The sequence below is a fragment of the Chlorocebus sabaeus genome, chromosome 12 (genome assembly GCF_047675955.1).
Source record: "Chlorocebus sabaeus isolate Y175 chromosome 12, mChlSab1.0.hap1, whole genome shotgun sequence".
NCBI lineage: Eukaryota > Metazoa > Chordata > Mammalia > Primates > Cercopithecidae > Chlorocebus > Chlorocebus sabaeus.
Window position 1 is genome coordinate 109,360,503 of NC_132915.1, and position 7,504 is coordinate 109,368,006.

At 44.6% G+C, this 7,504-nt stretch overlaps 1 pseudogene; it reads right to left on the bottom strand.

Moving 5' to 3' along the window:
• Positions 1-7,002, bottom strand: part of LOC140713124 (uncharacterized) — a 28,158-nt pseudogene extending 21,156 nt beyond the window's left edge.
• Between the last annotated feature and the right edge of the window lie 502 nt (positions 7,003-7,504).

Sequence of the window (7,504 nt, forward strand, 5' to 3'; positions counted from 1 at the left end):
TGCTTTTTATGATATGTTTTTCAGGATTTCAGTGTTGTATGATTTCTCTGTGTTAAGCACAGAAAATTTAACATCAGTAAAAAAGAATGCTCTTTCTTTTTTTTTTTTTTTTTCTTTGAGATGGAGTTTCGCTCCTGTCACCCAGGCTGGAGTGCAATGGTGTGATCTCAGCTCACTGCAACCTCGGCCTCCTGAGTTCAAGCGATTTTCCTGCCTCACCCTCCTGAGTAGCTGGTATTACAGGTGCCCGCCAGCATGCCCGGCTAATTTTTGTATTTTTAGTACAGATGGGGCTTTGCCATATTGGCCAGGCTGTTCTTGAACTTCTGACCTCAGGTGATCCTCCTGCCTCTTCTTCCCAAAGTGCTGGGATTACAGGTATGAGCCGCCATGCCTGGCCTTGAATGTTCTTTCTATGGGAATCTATGAAAGCCAGCTTTTGAGTCTAGTGGCAGAAAACCTCTTCTTCATTGTTTAGCTGTGCTGTGAGCTTGGAGGGCTTCAAGCCCAGCTGAAAAAGCTGTAGTATTTTATGTCAGTTGGCTGTCTTGGAGAACCTAATGAGCACTGGGCTGGAGTGATACTGTCAGAGTTCATGAGCTATTTGAGGCTCTCAACGCCTAGATACTGGGGTTGCCCAAATAAATCGGCTGGACTCACTATTTCTCTCGGGAGTCGGGGGGTGGAAAATGCTGTGGTCTTAACTCTGCTCTTAATTTTACAGTGCTATTATTAATGGTAAGAATGATTTCATACATTTACATTTTGCTTTGTAATTCACAGACAATTTTAAAATCCATTATCTGATTTTATTCCCTCAGCAGTTCTGTGAAAAAGGCAGAGCAGTTTTCATATCTTCTGTTTTCCTATGATTCTCTTGTGGCTCACAGAAGCTAAGAGCCTTCACCAAGGTCATAGGGTGAATGAGTTGCAGAGCTGGGAGTAGAGGCTCAGGCTTCTAGTGACCCTGTTTCTTCCTTGATAGCTCGCTCTGGTGGCGCTATGCTCAGGTAACTGCACATGCTCGGTTTGGTCTTTTGTAAATCCCTGCCCCATTTCGGGGGAGGTTCTTGGGAGGCTTCTATTCATTTTGGAGCATTTAAGTATCTTGTCTCTCCCTCTTCCCAGAGGCATGAGCATTTCTGCAGGCTCCCAGGCTGGCCCTTGTGCGTGGGGGCGTCTCCTGCCTCCACATTGCTTGCATGCCCCCTTCTGAAGGTGCTTTTCCCCGCATGGAGCCCCCTCGTGCCTGCCTCCACACTGCAGGCTGTTCGGTAAATGTTCCTGACTCAACATTGTTGTTTTCTAGAAATGGGACGGGGTACGGATGCCAAGTTCTTTTCTGTGTGAAGGCTGCGATTGTATCATCTTGCCTTCCCCGTGTGTGCTCCTTGACGGTGTTGCTGTGCTGCGGTCATCTGTGTTCCCTAGGGTGCCTCCCTTGGAGTCCCTGCCATAGCAGACATGCAGTCAGTGTTCATGGCCTAAATGAGAGGAAGGCCAACAGAGCCATTAAATCTGGAAAATGACAAGTGAGGGAAAGGAATTTTTATTGAAGGCATGTGAAAAAGAAATCTTTTTAGAAAAGTTGACCTGTTTCTCAACTGGAGTTGAATTTCAGCTCAGAAAAGCAGCTGTGTGCCCAGAGGACTTTGGGATTTCAGTTTGTGACAGATGAATTGAATTTGTTGTTGTATGAATGTATTATCCTTTTGTGGTTTTATTAGGGCTTTCTCCTAAATGGAATCGATTTTTCTATAAAAATCACACTTCCTTTCTGAGAAGTGTAACACTAATTGTATGGGATGGTCTCCCAAAAGATTACCTGCCAGGAACCAAACACACTGCCTCAGACTCACGTCCCCTGGTTTCTGCCTGTGCAGCTGCAGGGCAGAGAGGCACGTTCGAGCTGAAATCAAGACGCATGTCTGCATCTTCTCTTTCTTGACTGCTGTTTCGTCTCTGAGCTGGCCTGCCTTCAACGTCTAGGAGCTTGGTGGGTGGAGACACATTACGATATGGAGGAGGGATATGGTGTTGCCACAGCCAGGAGACTGGCTGAAGTCTCTGTTCTCTTCCTGCTCACTGCTCTTTGTATGAGTCACATGTGTAGGGCTGTGCCCAGTGGCTTACACCTGTAATCCCAGCACTTTGGGAGTCTGACCTGGGAGGATCTCTTGAGCCCAGAGTTTGGAACCAGTCTGGGCAACATGGTGAAAGCCCATCCCTACAAAAAATAAAAGTTAAAAAATTAGCCAGGTGTGGTGGCTCATGCCTGTAATCCCAGCTACTGGAGAGGCTGAGGTGCGAGAATCACTTGAGCCCGGGAAGTCGAGGCTGCAGTGAACCATCATCACGCCACTGCGCTCCAGCCTGGTCAGAGCAAGACCTTGTCTCAAAAAAAAAACAAAAACAAACAAAAACCCATGTGTAATAGTGGCAGTAGTTAACTTTTGAAAGTTTGAAGAAAAGTTCCTAAATCACCTGTGACCATGGACAACTTACTTAGCCGTTCTATGCCTCAGTTTCCTCATCTATGAAAAATGAGAGAATATGGTACTGATCTTACAGGACTTCAATGAGAACTAAACGAGATCAAACTCAGAGCCTGGCACCTCGTGAGTGCACACTCAATGTTATTATTTCAACATTTTAGAGGAAAAAGAATGCTAATGGGTCATTATGGCTAAACATAGTCTGTCACTGATGTTACTCGTGGTATTGGAAGGAACTTGAATTCCATATAGATAGTGTGATGGAGAAAGTATTTTGGACATTGGCAGTGTTGATTCAAAGAATAAAGGACGTGTCTGTCCTGTATGGAGAGCCGTTTCCGCTTGTTTCTTTAAATGCTATGGGAAAAGCAGTCGACCCTATGCTCTCTGCCAGACAGCTTCAGTCTCCGTGTATTGATTTGGCCAATTGTCGCTCGCTGTCATCATGGCAGCAGCAGTTGAAGGGACAGCTTGTTTTGATTTGCATTTTCGGGTGTTTGTGCTATTTATAGACAATTAATACATGGAAGCCTGTTTATGGCAAGTTGGCAAATTCAGCAAAACATGGAAAAACCTGTTAACACAGTTTGCACTTGTGTGGGCACAGAGCAGTCAAATAAACACACATGTTTTCCTGTATTTAAAACTCTCTGGGGAAAAAAAAAAAAAAAAAGACATTAAACCATTGCCCAGATGGCTTCTAGAGCTAGAGCTTTTTCCTTGAAGTACATGAGTATGGCTGTCAGACATCTGAAACCCGAAGCCATCTTAAAACAACATTTTGATGCTACCCCCTATCCGCCCTTTTTTTCCATTTGTAAGGGACAAGGATCCAGGAAGGAAAGTATCAGCTTACAAAGGCTTTTGTTACAATTAGTTGTTCATGTTCTTTCTTTTGGTATCTTATTCTCTGTTTATATATTTTTTTTTAATTTTTACTTTTTTTGAGACAGAGCCTTGCTCTGTCACCCAGGCTGGAGTGCAGTGGCACGATCTCGGCTCACTCCAAACTCTGCCTCCCAGGTTCAAGTGATTCTTGTGCCTCAGCTTCCTGAGTAACTGAGATTACAGGCGTGTGCCACCACGTCCAGCTAATTTTTATGTTTTTAGTAGATACAAGGTTTCGCCGTGTTGGTCAGGCTGATCTTGAACTCCTGAACTCAGGAGATCTGCCTGCCTCAGTCTCCCAAAGTGCTGAGATTACAGGTGTGAGCCACCGCGCCCAGCCGCTGTTTCCATTTTGTAACGTTAGCGTCACCACAGAGTAGGGTGGCTAGGGGTATTCTTCTTTCCTCTTTCCTGCTGTATTTTCCTCTATAGCATTGATCACTCTTTAACATACTTTTTGGTTGTCTATCTCTACCTACAAAAATATATCTTCCCTGTTATATCACCAGTGCCTGGAACATAGATAGTCAATATTTGTTGAATGAATGAATGAATGAATGGGCTGAAAGAACCTTATTCTTCTTTCTTCTGTCACTTCACACCAAATGCTTTTGGAAAATGCTATGTGAACAGGGATAGTAAGCAGGAGAGGTTACACACATGGCTGTGAGATAGCCCATCATCCTCAGATACTTGTCTGGAAGGAGGTGGAGTACTTGAGTAGAAATGATACAAGATAATTTCTTCAGGAAATCTGCCAAGTGTCACAGTTTTTCACATAGGCGTGTGATGTTTGTGTATGTGTGTATGAAGAGCTGTCGTGGCCTAGAATCACGGGCCTTTAGATCCCTTGTACAGATAGAAAAGTAAAGGCGGAGTCCCAGGAATGCTGTAGCCCACCGAGGTAAAGTCCCTGTCTGCACTTCTCAGTGTCCGGTCACTTCTCACTGCACTCCCCTCTTTACTGCTAAAGCCACCTTCCCTGACTCTGAATGTGTAACTACGAGGGAGAAAATGTCCTCCAGGTTCACAGTTTGTGGAGAAAAAGCCCAGTAGCTGAAAATAATGTTCACAAAGTTTGTACCTAGAAAAAGTGGCCCTTTCTATCATGTCTTTGAATTTCCCTGTTTCTCATACATTTTATAAACAAGACAGTAGATGGAGATTCGGGAACAGCAACTTTAGAGCAAGGGGTAAAAAATCAAACCTACAGCATTCCAGTTTCTGTTTTCTTCTCAGTTTAGGGCTGAGGCACTTTAGCTTCCTGTCTAAGGGACTACTCAAATCTGATTAGAAGCCATTGTGGGCTGGTAATTATCCATAATTTTAGGAAGACAGATGCAGCACCAACTCTGTTCTCTAATAGCAGGCTTATTAATTTTAAATTTGTATGGCAGGAGAATCAGATGGCGAGGTGGGATAAGCGTTCAGATGCTTGGTCATGGATAGCTTTTTACTTCCACGTGTCACACGGGGATTTGGGACCCGGGAAGCCCACTGAGAACTGATGATTGTCTGTCCCCTAACCAGCTGGGTTCTTTTTCATCCTGAGCTCAGAAAGATTGCTCCTACTGCAGCCAGGGAAGACAGGTTGTTGACTGGTTAGAAATCATGGCAGGTTATTTTCTCCACCCGCAGTTCGCAGTTGGAAAGCAGAGCTATCAAAAAGTTGTCTCTGTTGTATTTCAAATCTGGGTGTTTAAAAAATTATGTAAGCAATTTAAGCATTTCTTTAACAGTAGTTGTGTGTGTTCTTGATGCGAATGAGAGGTGTATTCCCTTGTAAAATCCCTGGGACTTAATAGGAAGATGTGAGCCTTAGAACAGAAGTTGGTTTTCTAGATGATCACGTAGATATGATGCTGAGCACTAGACAAAGATGTTGATTGAAGCGATTTAAAAAAATTTTGTCTGAGTTCAGATTTTACACCAATATTTAGAAAATCAGCAAAAGAATTTGGAGGAATGTTCTCAGGCATCCGGTTCAGCCCCCTGCGCACATTGTCATAAAATCCGAGTGTGTGCACAGGGAGACGCATTCCTTTCTGTTCTCATCACTGGTCCTTCCCTGGCTCTGCACCTGCCTGTCATGCGCGTCCTTGTGAAGAGACCACCAAACAGGCTTTGTGTGAGCAATAAAGCTTTTTAATCACCTGGGTGCAGGCTGGCTGAGTCTGAAAAAGAGAGTCAGCGAAGGGAGATAAGGGTGGGGCCGTTTTATAGGATTTGGGAAGGTAAAGGAAAATTACAGTCAAAGGGGGTTTCTCTGGTGGTCAGGCGTGGGGGTCACAAGGTGCTCAGTGTGGGAGCTTTTTGAGCCAGGATGAGCCAGGAAAAGGAATGTCACAAGATAATATAATCGCTTAAGGCAAGGACCGGTCATTTTCACTTCTTTTGTGGTAGAATGTTATCAGTTAAGGTGGGACAGGGCATTTGCACTTCTTTTGTGATTCTTCAGTTACTTCAGGCCATCTGGGCATATAAGTGCAAGTCACAGGGGATGCGGTTGCTTTGGCTTGGGCTCAGGAGCATGACATTGCCCTCTTCCCAACTTTCCCTACCTTTTGCCTCCTGTGCGGTTCTCTCACAAAGTGCATGGCCTCAGCCACAGCTTCTCTGTAGCTGCATCAGACTGTGGCGACAGGAGTGGTGGCTGCTGCAGGGCCTGCTGTCCCCACTGAGCCCAGTCCTTCTTGCCGCTGGAACCTGGTCACCATTTTGCACCGAAAGTATGTAATTCTACAGAATGAGAGCCCACATGCTCGGGATGGAGGTATCTTTATCACGGTGCTCTGCATATTTTAATCTTGGGTAGAAGGTATGGAAAAGTATGTGATACATGTGGTTTGATGTCAGAAGGACGTTGTGAACTTGACGTGGACTGAGGATGTTCAGGTGCAACAGGCACCCCAGCTTCATTAAATGAGACTTCCCCATCTCCCTGCCAGGCAGGCACAGGTGTATGGCCCCATCTTATGTGTTATCCTTATCTAGAGTGCGCCTTGTCGTCCTGCTTAAAGTTACATGATGATATTCTGCATCATAGAGTAGGTCTCAAACCGCATTCAACACAGAAATGTACTCTTGCTATTCTACATAGAAAATGCTTTCATAGACCAAGTGGGAGAGCAGTCCTAAAATCTGGGCTGGAATCACAGAAGGAAGGCTTTGGGAAACAACAGATTCCCTAGTCCAAAGCTGGTTTTTGGTGAACCTAGAAACAGGACCAAGAGAAGTGAATTTGCCTAAGGCCCTGACAGCGTCTCACGGTAGCATTTGAACCTAGCAGTTTCTTGACCTATTTCTTTAAATGATTAGTCATGCTTCCTCTGATTCCTATATAAACGTATTCCTCATTCATTCTTTTGTTTCAGTGAATTATTGCGGTGCTACCACATAACAGTATTTGAGTCAAAATGTGGCAGTTTTTATCCCGTTCCAAGGTGTTTAGTTGTACAGTTTGTCAAAGTTGTGCTAACAGTTTCTTGTTGGTTGCAAGGTGTCCTTTCAGAAGCCAACTGTGTGGTGTATTTACATTGATTGTTGGAGGTAGTTTGGTTAGAACCTACTTCGAGTGGCTGGCGTAGGCCTGGGGGACAATGACAGCTGCCTGCTTCATGGGCAGAAGTGAAGTGATTCCTTCCTGGGAAGTATCATCCTCCTGGCCACACTATCCAGCCCATTTCGTTTGTGTTGGTTTCCTCGCATCTGCATGTTTCTGGCTTCATGTGAGTCTCATTTATTTTAGCATATGACTTCAGGCTGTGGGGAAGAATGGCCATTTTAGCACAGAGATGCACACCAAGGAACAACTGGCTAAATGTAAGTGAAGACATTTTCAGGGGGGGATTCATTTCTTTTATTCTGTAACAGGCAGTCTGGGAAGCATTCTGGACATGTGGCCTGCGCTGTCACAGTTCCTCCCTGCAGGATCGCAGATGTTTGGAGATTGTAGTGATAACTGTTATCATTGAGAATGTCATTCTCACAGGCTCTAATAAGTCAGGATTTATTCAGTGTTGATTTGTTAAAGACAACTGTATTTCTAGCCAAATCCATGGGAGACGTTTCTCCTGGCAGTGTTGCTGGGGGTATTCCCATGTCTTAGTCTTAGGGAAGCA